The sequence below is a fragment of the Bos mutus genome, chromosome 17, assembly GCF_027580195.1.
Source record: "Bos mutus isolate GX-2022 chromosome 17, NWIPB_WYAK_1.1, whole genome shotgun sequence".
In the NCBI taxonomy this organism is placed as follows: Eukaryota; Metazoa; Chordata; class Mammalia; order Artiodactyla; family Bovidae; genus Bos; species Bos mutus.
In genome coordinates this window covers 17618462-17632100 of record NC_091633.1, presented here as the reverse complement: position 1 = coordinate 17632100, position 13639 = coordinate 17618462, and positions in this window count along the sequence as shown.

The window sequence follows — 13639 nt, the reverse complement described above, 5'->3', positions numbered from 1 at the left end:
TTTCTATCATTCCTTCCTGTTTACTAGCTGGAATGTCTCTATTGAGAGAAACTTCTCTGCTGTTTGGCCACCCCTGGGTGCAGATTGCAGGAAAGACAAAAATGCAAGTTTGATTCTTTTATTTATCAGATTTCAAAGCAATGAGTTGGTTCCCCAGCATCCTCCAATGTGACCAGTAAAGTTTTCTGTTTTTAGTGTTACTATGAACTCCTGTTATTATGAATCCATCCACTTTGATGTATTTCAGTCCTTTGCAGTTACTTTCCTTCTTAATGCTCAGATTGTCTTGCTATTGAGAACCTTTCAAATTAGCCCTGGGCGGCTTGATGGGTCCCTCATCTGCCCCAAGGGAATCACAGTCCGTTTTCAGTTTCCATGAAGTAGGTGGGTAGGGCAGGTGTTGGCAACGTTAGCAATCATCCCACCCTGTAAGACAGCCCACTCTTTCCAGGGCTGAGCCGTTAGAGGAGGCTGAAAGCCATTTCCAGTGCTCCTCAGAAGGCCAGGTGACCCCCAGACCTCTCACTGGGCCCCCCGCAATGGCCACATCACCCCCACTTCCCAGGGCAAAGCTGCCCTTTGCTCAGGTTGGCTGAGGGGCCTAGGTCCAACAGCCCTGGGTGAGTACAGTTGCTGGTCACCCCACAACTTAAAAGCCATCGATCCAGTAGTTTACTGAGTATTTTTAAACTTGGCCTTTCTGTCTCCTTTTCCTGTGTCCCTCAAGGACATATTTTCAAAACTTTAAGTGGGCCAGTAAGACTGTGGCCCAGCCATTAAAATCAGTGACAGCTGAATGTCAAGAGGTGCCTGGGATGCTTGGTAAATATGCCTTTGGGTGCTTGAGCTCCTCTCTTGCAAGTATTTATTGATCACCTACTGTGTGCAGTTTTCTAAGTGGATATTCCACCTCAGTAAATAGGCTGCTGGGACTTCTCTGGCAGTCCGTTGGTTAAGACTGTGCTCCCAATGCAGAGGACACAGATTGGATCCCTGGTTAGGGAAATAAGATCCCACATGCCTCGCAGTGGTGCCAGTGGTAAAGAACCCATCTGCCAGTGCAGGAAACATAAGAGGCGAGGGTTTGATCCCTGGATCTGGAAGATCCCTTGGAGGAGGGCATGGCAACACACTCCAGTATTCTTGCCTGGAGAATCCCATGGACAAGAGCCTGGCGGGCTACAGTCCATAGGATCATAAAGAGTCAGGCAAGATTGAAGTGACTTAGCACGCATGCACGCACATGATGTGTGGTGCAGCCAGGAAAAAGAAATAAAAATAAAAATACTTTAAAAACAAATAAATAGGTTACTATCACGAAGTATCCACAACATCAAAAATAAAAAGCAGGTGAGAAATGGTGGAGAAAGAAGAGGATTGTGGAATATGGGGAGGGAAAGCAGTGGGAGAGGAGGCAAGCTGTTTTCCTTCTGCCCAAGGAGACAGGCACGCTGTATGCCAGGTGCTGGCATAGGCCAGGCCTCAGGGGCAGCAGAAAGTCTGCTGAGTTTTCAGCCTGGGAGTAGTAGGATCTGCTTCATGTTTGTGAAAGCACCCTTAGGTGCCAAGGCAGAACTGATCATAGGGAAGGAGGGGCAGAAGTAGACCCATGACTGACTACTGCATCAGTGCCAGCAAGCAGTGATGGGGGCTTGGTGGCAGCAGAGATGGCAAGACATGGGTAGATTCAAGAGTATCTTGCAGAGTTTTTTTTAAATTATATATTTATTAGGCTGCACCAGGTGTTAGTTGCTGCGTGGGGGATCTTCGCTCTTCTTGCTGCATGTGGGCTTTTTTTAGCTGTGGCATGCAAACTCTTAGTTGCTGCATGTGGCATCTAGTTCCCGGACCAGGGACTGAACCCGGACCCCCTGCACTGGCGGCACAGAGTCTTAGCCACTGGACCACCAGGGAAGCCCCAAGAGTATTTTGGATGGAAGGAAAATAGCTGATCCTCCTTCTCCTGTCTCTCTCTCTCCTTTCTTCCCTCCCCCACTGAACATCCACTCAGACAAATGTACAAATTGTAAGGGTGCCCCTCGATGACTTGCCACAACTGAACACACCCGTGGAACCAGCACTGAGATCAAGAAACAGAACGTTCCCAGCCACCCAGAAACATCTCCTGTGCTCCTTCCATTGCCCCGCTCCCATGCAAGCACTCTTCCTGACTTCTCCCCTGCATGGCTTTGTCTTGTCTGTCTCTGTACCTTACGTAAATGGGATCTGACAGGGTGTACGCTTCTGCACGTGGCTTCTTCTGCTCGACGTTACTTTTATAAGATTCATCCGTATTGTTGTTTGTTGTTGAAGTTCATTCATACTCCTGGCTGTCCTGTAGTATTCCTGTTGGGTGAATATATTGCACATTTATTTACCCATTCAACTGTTAATGGGCATTTGTGTTGTTCCCAGTTTGGGGCTATTATGAATAGTGCTTCTACAAACACGGCAAACCAGTGCTTCTCAAACTTTAATGTACTCGTGAATCACTGGAGATCTTGTTACACTTTGGACCCCCAGTACAGGAGATGTTTCTGGGTGGCTGGGAACCCCAGGTCTGGGTGGGGGTTGGGGGTCCTAAGTTCTGAGGTGATGCCAGTGCTGCTGGTCCATGGCCATGCTTTGAATAGTGAGGCTCTATTTTGGTGAACATATTTCTCTGGGGCTGGTGCCCAGGAGTGGCATTGCTGGCTACAGACACTGCCAAGTAGCTTTCCCAGATGTTAACGGACACCCCACCAGTATCTGTGTGTTCCAGTTGCCCCGTATCCTTACCAGCACTTGGTATTATCTTTCATTTCAGCCATTCTGGTGAGGATGTAGAACTGTCTCCTGATTTAACTTTGCATTTCCCTCATGACAGTGAGGTTGAACATCTTCTCATGTGCTGTTTGCTATTAGGCTCTCCTCTTTGGGGAGGCACTGGTTTCAAGCCTCTTGCTCACTTTTCTATTAGGTCATTTATCCTTTTCTCATTGAGGTTCTAGGATTTCCAGATTCTAGATATAGTCCTTTATTAGGTAAATCGCACAAACCTTCTCCCACTCTGTGGCTTTACCTGTTTACTTTTATTTTACCTGTTCTTTTCAATGCAGTTTATCGCTTAGGAATGCAGAGGGTTAAGGGCAGAGATTCCCACTTTACCTGTCATAACCAACTTGGAGTCTGTCACTGGAAGGATCATCTCTTGAGCTTCTTGTTCATTTACACACTCACACTCTTGTCACTGGCCTTCCTAGGTCAGGGAACTGTTGCCATGTTCACGGTGGACACTCCTCCTCCACTGCCCCTGCCCATGACCCCAGCTGCTCAAACCAGGGTGTCCACTTAACCCTGATAGTCCTTTGACATCTTTCCCCACTCTGATGTTTTTTGGCTACTACATTAGTTCATCTTTCTTGGGCCTCTAGAGAGCTGCCTGGCATTACTAGCAGATCCACAGATCCCTTGTATCTTCATAAAAACGCACCTCTGAGGGTGGCTGATCCCAGGCCCGCAGCCGGGAGGAGTGGAGGCGGTAGGAAGGCAGGTGTGCCGCCCGTGTCCGTGTGCTCCTCTGTGGCAGCCTGAATTAACTCTTATCTGCTTCACCCCTGCACTTATAGCACCCCCAGAGCCCAGAGCCCCAGCTTTTATCTAACATGTGCCTTGTGAGAGAATGCATGGTGGGATTTTCCAGAAGCTACATGGTCTGTGACAATGTCATCACCCCAATGGCTAATGGAGTGTCTTTATGTATATGCTTGTGCTTTAAAATGTTCTCAGTTTGGGGAATTCCCTGGTCTGCCTTTCCACTGCTGAGGGCATGGATTCGATCCCTGGTTGGGGAACTGAAATCCTGCATGCGGTGGGGCCAAAAAAATAAATAAAAAATAAAATTTTCTCAGTTTTAATTTTGAACATGGTAAATATTGATTGCTATAAGCTATAACCTTTGGCTTCCCTGGTCAGGGAGACCTGGGTTCGATCCCTGGGTCGGGAATATCCCCTGGAGAAGGAAATGGCAACCCACTCCAGTACGCTTTGCCTGGAAAATCCCACGGACAGAGAAGCCTGCTAGGCTACAGTCCATGGGGTCGCAAAGAGTCGGACACGACTGAGCGACTTCCCTTTCACTTTCATAACCTATGTAGACAAAGCTCTTTGAGGGCCTCAGTCATTTTTAAGTGTACAGAAAGGTCCTGAGATGACAGAATTTGAGAAGTGCTGTGTTAAATGAAACAATGAAGGCGTGGATGAGTGAATGAGTGTGCGCTAAGGAGCTTGGACCTGGGTTGTCTTTAAAGGATGGTGGTTGGAGAACAGCGCCCTGGTAATTCTGTGGAGAATGGATGAGAGGAGGGAAGAGAGAGGCAGGAGTGGGAGAGAGGTGGGTATGGAGTTACCCAGGCCTCTGACCAGTGCCTACAAATACCCTCAGACCCAGCAAAAGCGTCCCTGGCGCAGCCAACGACTGACTGTTCCAAGGTATTTTCTACAGTGGAACAATTTGAAATAATTAGAACTTTACAAAATGTCTTTAAACACTCTGATAATGGGCATAAGAAAACACTTGTGAAGTGTAATCAGTTATTAGCAGCTGATCAATTATCCTCATGGATAGCTGTTGGGGGGGGAAGAGGAGAAGCAATAAGAAGCCCCTTGATTAACTAATTTGAATATCTTTGGAGAACAAATTCCGAAATTTCTTTCTATTTTCTCTCCCGCTATTGTAACGGCCGCACATCTGCTGGATAAAGGCGGGATGCAAATGGTAACGAGCACTCTGCTGTGAACAGGCTCCCTTGTTTGGGATCCTGGGAGGAAGGAACTGGAGGTGTGGGGGTGGTGCGCCAGCCAGGCTGGGGGACCTCGTGCTGGCTAGAGGGCAGTCAGCTCTGCCCCCTCTCCTCAGGGCTTTGAGAGCTGGGGGAGCTGGTTCCAGTGGGCAGTGGGCACCCATCTGGGAAGAACACAGGTCCTCCTGAAGATCTGGGCCAGGGGAGTCCCAGGATGGAATGACCAGTGAGAGAAACCTATATTCTGGAGTCTGCTGTCAGCCTCCTCAACCTCTCTGGGACCTATTTATAAGAGGTGGGAGTGATGAACTGGCATGTTAAGGACCCCTCATCTCCAGGGGTCTCTGGTGCCACAGGACATCGTGGATATGTCGTACCATTGGCCACCTAGCTTACAATTGGCTCTTGGTTAAAGCGAGGCTCTAGAGCCAGACTCCTGGCTGGAATCCAGCCCTGCCACCTCAGCTGTGTGACCCTGAGCAAATGACTTAATCTCTCTGTACCCCAAGGTGCTCCTCTGTAAAAAAGGCAATAATAGCACTGCCCGCCTCACAGTGTTGTTTAGCATGGGCCAGGCACGTGATAAGTACACTGCAAATGTGAGCCATCCTTGTTATTATTATTCTCTTCATCCCTTGTAATTAACAGGCTAGACTGGAGTTTGCAAACTGGCAGGCCAGGGTCCAAATCCCCCAGTAAATCTGTTTTGTTTGGCACAGACTGCATTGTTAAATTTTTATCTGAATTTGTTGCCAACAATTAAAAATCAGGAGCTTTTCAAATTAAAAATCTGGATTTAGGCTTTTCTGTAGAATCAAACCCTCCAGCCTTGCTGAGCCCACAGTTCTCTGTGGCACCAATGAGCCAGAGCTGAGTATAGCTGCTCCCTTTCTCTGGGACACTTGTCTCCCACCCCTTCATCCCCTGCTATCACCCTGTCCCTCACCTGTAAGCTCTGTGAGGTCTGCTGGAAACAGGTCCTTGATGTAGGTGCTTGAAGCATATTGAATGAATGTGCATTCAAAGAAGGGTTTGACTTTATGGGGCAGGTCCATTTTGAGAAGACCATCAGCACCTGGTGGTCCTGCCAGAGAGAGCACAGCAAACTCCAGCCTTGGTATGTCTGCCCTTTGGGTCTCCCCTTCCCAGGTCCCCCCAGCTCCTAAAGAAAGTCCTGTATCTCTACTGTTCCCCCTCTCCCCTCCCCGCTTTGTCCTTTCCTCTCCATCCCTCCACATGAGATGTTCTGGAAACACACACACACACACACACACACAGGAGTGTTGAAATGCCAACCCTGAGGACCCTGTCTGAGGCCTGAGGCACCAGGGAAAATCACATACTGTTCCGTGGTCTGTACCTGCATCCACTGGTCCATGTCCTTTTCAACCAAACAAGACCTTTATTTTAAACCTGTTCCAAAAAAAAAAAAAAAGTGTCTGAAACCACTTTAAAATTCCTCACTCCTCCTGCCCAGCAACTTTTTTTTCCCCCCTCCACTGACTGTTCTATTGCTTAAAAATGGCTTAACCAATTTGGATTATTTTTAGAAAAATGCCTGGCATGTTGGCTGACAACCTGTATTCTAAGTTTCAACCTGATGCAGAAAAGACAGAGTTTATAAACCCCTAGGGGGGAAAAAAAGAAACACACTAAACATTGCTTTAGAATTGAAATCATCTAAAACTGACCTCATGGATCCTGGCCAACAGATTGTCAGGTGACACAAGGAACTGGCACGGAGCACCAGCCACTAACTTGAGGTTTCGAGGACACAGAATGGAGTTTGTTGTTCTGTGCTCCCACTAGCATCGCTGGGAGAACTGGGTGCAGCAGCCTCTGGACCGTGAGAGGCAGGGCACACAGACCCAGGTTTGAACCCTGGTTTCACCGTGCTGCATCCTTGAGCCAGGGAGGCACATTCTCTGAGCCCTCAGGTTTGCCGTCTGTGATACGGAAATACTTATAACCGCTTCAGGTAAAATGCTGATCACAGAGCCTGATACCCAGTGGCACTCGGGTGAAGTGAAAGTCGCTCAGTCGTGTCCAACTCTTTGCAACCCCATGGACTATACACAGTCCATGGAATTCTCCAGACCAGGATACTGGAGTGGGTAGCCTTTCCCTTCTCCAGGGGATCTTCGTAACCCAGGGATCGAACCCAGGTCCCCCGCATTGCAGGCGGATTCTTTACCAGCTGAGCTATCAGGGAAGCCCAATGACTTGACACCCAGTTCCTTGTCTATAAGTGTTCCTTTTTGTCATGATGGTCCAGTGCAAAGGTGAAGAGGGCTCTGGAAAGAAAGTTAGCATGCGCTTTATGTGGTAGCTGAACACAGCTTTCCCTACCTCCTGATTTCTTTCTTTGGCTGCTCTGGGTCTTCATTGCTGCCTGAGGGCATTCTCTAGTTGTGGAGAGTGGGGGCTGCTCTTTGCTGTGGTGCTCAGGCTTCTCATTTTGGTGGCTTCTCTTGTTGCGGAGCACAGGCTTCAAGGCGGGTGGGCTGGCATTTGGGATCTTCCCAGACCAGGGATTGAACCTGTGTTCCCTGCATTGGCAGGTGGATTCCTAACCACTGGACCACCAGGGAAGCCCCTTGACTTTTTTTTAAGCAACTTTATTGAGGTATAATTTATGTACAATAAAATCTACCTATTATATGAGTACAGGTCAGTGGTTTTTAGTATTTATGGAGCTGTGCAACTATCACCATAATCCAATTTTTAGAACATTTCCATTGCCCCAGAAATATCTTTTTTATTCCACTCCTAGCCCCAGGACTTCATGGATCTACTTTCTATATCTATAGTAGAATGGTCATAAATCCCCTAACGTGGTATCTGCCTCTTAGTCTGGGCAAAAAAGTATCATCTTCTTTTATTGTTATCTTTATTGTTGTTGTTATTCTGTCCAGTCCCCAAGGCTGTATAAATGCCTTGTAAGCCCTGACTCCATGCCTTCATCTGTGGAAGATAAGGTGCTGGACTCAGCACCACGCAAGCAGTGACCTTGTCTCCTGCAGCCGCTGCTGGGTCTCAGGTGCCTGGGACAGTGCCTGGCGCAGAATAGGCACTCAGCTGCTTATTTGACGAATGAATGAAGGAAGGAATGAATGCCATCGGCTTGTTGATGAGCGGGATGTAAGCAGCATGAGGTTTCCTGGAAAGAAAAACAGTCTAATTTAGAAAGTGTGGTTTGACAATAGCATCAGGTTCAATGTCAACAGCGACCTGTTTTGTGTGAGGGAAGAGCTGGCTTTCCGCTCCTTTGAACACGTTGCTTCATCTCAGCGGGAACTGGTCTGGGCTGGCTGGCAGTCACCGAAGTGGGTGTGGAATGGATGAGCATTGGCCGAGTCAGCCAGACCAGGACCACCTCCCACCACCAGCCCCGACCAGGTCCACGTGAAGGGACCCCCACAACTTAGGTTTACACAGTTAAGAATGTGGCTTTAAAATGTGAATGAATTTTCATCCAAGTAATGCTCAGCAGTAAAGAATCCACCTGCCAATGCAGGAGACACAGGGTCAATCCCTGGGTCAGAAAGATACCCTAGAGAAGGAAATGCCAACGCACTCTAGTGTCCTTGCGTGGGAAATCCCATGGACAGAGGAGCCTGGTGGGCTACAATCCATGGGGTCACAAAGAGTCAACCATGGCTTAGTGACTAAACAACAACAGGCTCTGAACTATCAGGACATGCTAACTTGTCAGGCAGCAATGCAGCCTCCCAGGGGTGGTGGGAGAACACCCCAAACTGTCTTCTGGTGGGGAACTCAATAGTTCCATCTCATTAATCCTGAATTTTCTCCCACCCTTACTTTTCTGTTTTCATTCCTCTTTATTCTCATTCTTTCTTTCCTCTTTATTCTCACTCATTCCTGCCTCCAAAGTAAGGTATTAATATTTCTATTCTTAAGGAATTGTTATTTTTGTTTTATTTGTGTGAAGCATTTGTAGCTATCAAAGTCTCTTCATGTGCTTTATATTCATTTGATGTGCAGAGAAATTCAGTGAAGTGAATACTCATTCAAAGAATTAAGCTTTCCTCTACACCAGGCACGGACCCAGGTGCTGGACAAGAGAGACACAAGTCCTGCCCTCCTGGAGCTTTTAGTTTTCCTTTGTCTATGTAAATGCTGATGGATGCTCTATCAAACAGGAGCAAGGAGAGGGTGGATGTCCTTTAGAGTTTGGAGTAGGGGCAAGCATGACCCTCACTAAGGGAGTGCCAGAGTTGAGAGAATGGGAGGGGATTGCAGATAAAGGAAACTGGGCAGATGCCCCAAGGGGTGGAAGAGAGGCTGGCATGTTGAGGGACAGGAGCCGTCAGAGCGTCTGGAATGCTTAGGTTTGGGGAGAGATGTCCAGCACACCTAAACTGGAACCTTGAGCAGTGGCTGCACCCTGTAGGCTGTCGTGGGGGAGACTGGATTCCACCCTTAAGCCCAAGGCAAATAAATCATGGAAGAGTTTCAAGCTAGGAAGAGGCAGGAGCTGATTCATGTTTTGAACAGCACACTCCAGCTGCTGCCTGGAAATTGGACTGTAGCAGGTAAGGGTGGGAGCTGGGAGGGAAGGAAAGAGGCCCCGGAAATAGTCCAGGCGAGGGATGATGGCAGCTTGGATGAAGGCGGCGGCAGGGGCGGTTATTATTTCTGGACAGTTAGAGGTATTTAAGAGTAAGATGTGCCTGGGATTCATTTCTTCTTCTTATTATTATCCTCTTGCTGCAAGTGGGGAAACGGAGGCTTGGGGAAGGGCTGTGTCTTGGCCAGATCAGAGCTCACAAAAGAAACAGGGAAGCTTGGACCCAGGGCTGCAGAGCCGCTGCCCTCCCTGAAATCTGCACTGTTCCTCAGTCCTCTTTCTAGGTAGCTCAGCCTGAAGTCCAGTCTGCATCTCCAGCTGAGACGTTGCTCACGCGCGTCATCCCCATTTTACAAATCAGGAAACTGAGGCTCAGGCATTAAGATCTTCCAGCTAGAGAGAGTGGAAGAATCAGGATTGGAACCCAGCCCGCATTCCTCAGTCTTTCCATAGGCCCATAGACTGGGAAAATGAGTATCCTGTGTCCTGGGCCCCTTTAGGCTCTGCAGAAAGAAAGTCTCTGGTCCAGGATAGGCCAGTTTGTCATTCTCCAGTTTTCCCTTAGTCAATAAATACAGTAAAATTCAATTCTGTTCAGACTGTGTGTGTCCATAGGTAGGGGGAAGTTCTGTTATGCTTCCAAATGGAGAGATGAACGTCTCTTTGGATCTGGGGAGAGAACATTTGGAGAGAAGGGTCTCGCCTGTGTTGTTTTGGGACATGGCCTTTCGTGGTTTGGGGAGAGAAAAGGACATCCCCTTTTGCAGAAAGGGTTAGTGTCTTGTCCTTGAACTTTCCTGGTCAGGGCAATACCTTGTCAGGTAGGCCTTCCTGTCCGTCACTTTATTTACTATGCCACCAAGGCAGGCAGGGCCCTGGGTACAGCTTCAGGTAATTAAAGTCAGCTCTGTGGGAAATGCACATAATGTGGGTGATGAACATTTTAATAAAATGTATGTAGACGAAAAGGGCTGTTGATTCAAAAATGAAATGTAGTCTTCCTCTTCCTCTCCCTCCTCCCTTCCCTCCATTTCACTGGAAGCAGAAGAATTGTATATCGAGGACCTTACACAATTTGGTGTGAAATAAGACGCGCACCCTGGACAGGAAGCAGCCAATTAGACTTTTTATGGAGATGTTGGTGATAGGCTGGGACAAGGTACTCAGGCGTGGGGTCATCTGATTAGTAGGAGGCTACTAGGGACCCACAGGCGACCCTGCCTGGGCAACCCCTATTCAGTGTGGGACTTCTTCCTGGAGATGGCATCACTCAGCAGATGTCTTCCAACGCTAGAAAGGAGAGCCGCGGTGTAGGAGTTGCATCCAAGTGAGGACTGGTCTTAAGGGGTGTGTCCCCATGGATTAGGAACAGCAGCAGAAAGGGGAGCTTTTTGTGTGAACTCTGGCTCCCTTTTCCTCCTCGTGACCCCTACAAAATATTTGTCCTTAAAAATGTTTATCTTCACGCTTACAAACTAGTTTGCACAGGGCATTTGTTAAACACTAATTCCTCCCATTTGTTCAGGGAGAATTTGCAGCTACAGATTTCTCAGGTCCTCTCAGTAACTGCTCCGACAGCCTGGCTCTTATTTAACCAATGAAACTGTGGGCAGCAGGAGGACTGGCACTTGCCAACATCAACAGCAAATCAGGGGACAAGTGGTGGAGGACCCGAGGACTCCTGGGGTGGAGCCCTCCTTGGCCTGCCGCTGCCCCTCATTTGAGGGTTTTCCTCCATCTTACCCTCAACCTTCTCTGGTTGGGACTTCCCTGGTGGTCCAGTGGGTAAGGCTCCGTGCTCCCAGTGCAGGGGCCAGGTGTGATCCCTGGTCGGGAAACTAGATCCTACCTGCCATAACTAAGAAGCCCAAATGCCACACAGAGATCCTGTGAGCCTCAACTAAGACCCAGTGCAGGCAAAAGAAATATTTATTTTTTTGGGTTTGAAGGACTTTTTTAGAAAAACAACTTCTCTGGCTGATCCTCCCAGTTGCCAAATGGCATTAGTTTCTTTCCAGTGGGTCCCTAAAATCCACCCCCTGTCTCTCCTGCCTGTTGCCCCCATTCACGTTCACCCACTTGATGCATAGCAGGAGGTGGTGTTTCTGTTCTCCCGGCCTCCAGGCTCATTCCCCTGCCCCTGAGGCTTCCCAGAGCTGCCCGAAGCAAGCGCCTCTCTTCTGCTCAGCAGTTCTCTGTGGCTACCAATTCCTTCTTGCCTTGATCTCATGGCTTTCCAACCCAAATCCACATGAATTCCTACTGTGCGTCTAGGTGGTCAGCCACTCCCCTGCCTCCACGCCTTTGCCCATGGCTCCTTCCTCCTCCAGTGCTTCTCCCAGGTGCTGGTGCCATATTCTCCTGTTAGCTGAAGCCCTCTCCCAGTGCACTTCCCCCAGGACATGTCGAGAACGGTATGTGTGATCATCCTCTTCGACCACTGAGCTGCTTGAGGCCCCTAGACCCTCATCTAGCACACAGCAGGCACTTTCTTCCCCACTTGGATTGTATACCTTAGCACTGTACAGCAGTAAATTTTTCCAGAGCTTTCTAAGGTTGCCACAGAGCTTCTTCCAATGCTCAGTCTGCTCCTGCACTTCAAAAAAAGAGGCTATTCTGAGAAATCATGTTAGAATGGCACAAACTTTGGCATCGGTGCCATGGTTTGGAGAAGAGGGGACCAGGTTACAAGGCCCAGGTCTGCCTTTGCCTGATTGATAACAATCTTGGATGAGTGTTAACATCTCTGAGGCTTGATTTCCCTGCCTGCAAAAGGGGTTAAAAGAGGCGCTAGGCCAATAGGTCAACCATGAAAAGTTACCAGTTAGTTCCTGGGATATGATGCGTAAGCACCACTGTGGCACCTGGCAAGGGCGTGGCACATAGTAGGTGTTCAGTAAACACTGAAATGAGTGACTGAGTGATTCTTCGTGTGACCCCTCCCCCTTTATAACAAAGGAGAGGGAAGAGCACAGAGAGGAGCTGCCCGGCCAGCTCACCCAGCTGGACCGGTTGTGTGAGCACTGAGAGGAGATAGTGGGCTCCCTGGCCGCAGCGGCCACCAGAGTGGGGGCGGGACTACCTTGTTTTCCCGGCAAGGTTTTGCATCTGAGAACTCCAGGATATAAAGCAGCAATCAAGGGCGGGAGGAAGTGATCGGATGTGGCTCCCAGGTTCGTGGCGAGATAATTAGGCGTTTGATTGGCATCCTCTCTCAAGGACAGCCACCTCCAGGTCCCGCCTGCAGCAGGAACTGGCTTGTTTTCCTGGCTGATGCTTGGGGGTGGGGGGGGGACCTTGGAAATGGGGGTGCAAGTGCTGAGGGGAGAGGGCTGGGGCTGGGCTTGGCCAGCATGCCTTTCATTTTTCCTTTATTCATACATTCATTCTTTCATTCAACAAACGTTGAGCACCTACTCTGTACCGAGCGTCAGGGATACAGCAGTGACCCAAACAAACAAAGCCCATGTCCTTCTGGAGCTGACACTCAAGGCAATAAATAAATAGGGCAGTAACTACTTAAATGCGTTGATGACAACTGCCATTTAGAGAAATAAGCAGAGAGAAGAGCAGGTGAGGTAGGAGGAGGTGCTTGCTTGCTTTTTTAAATAGGATGGTAGGTGAGAAGATGGTGTAAGAGCTGAGACTCGGAGGAGGCAAGAAAAAGACCCATGTGGAATGAAAAAAATACAGTATTTCAGACAGAGGGAACAACCACTACAAAGGCCCTGTGGCAGGAATGTACTACATGTGTTCAGGAGCCAGCAAAGATCCTGTGTGGCTGGCGAATGACTGAGGAGAGTAGAAGGAAGTGAGGACAGAAATAAGTCCTGTGGGCCCTTGACATTGAGATGAGCAGTTTGGCCTTGATGCTGAGTCAGGGGACAGCTATGGAAGGGTTTTGAGCAGAGGAGGCACAGGATGTGCCTTGGGGTTGACAGTATGCCTGTGGCTGCTGGTGGGGAGGGCTGTACAGGCGATGGCGCAGTGGGGCGCCCGCTGCGGAGGCGCCTCTGGTCACCCAGATGGTAGCGGCAGAGAGGGTGAGAAGTGGTGAATCAAGCCGCCAGGGTTTGCTGGTGAGAGCAGCATCTACACGGCAGCCCTGGGCTCAGCCCAGTACCAGGGCAGGGAGGGTTGCTGCCTCCTCAGGGCTCAGGGCTGGCTGTGGCCTCTGAGCACCCAAGCACCTCCTGCACCCTGGACCCCCTGCTGGCCACAGGCCTGTCACCCCGCCTGCACCCCCGAGAGGGAAGACATGCCATGA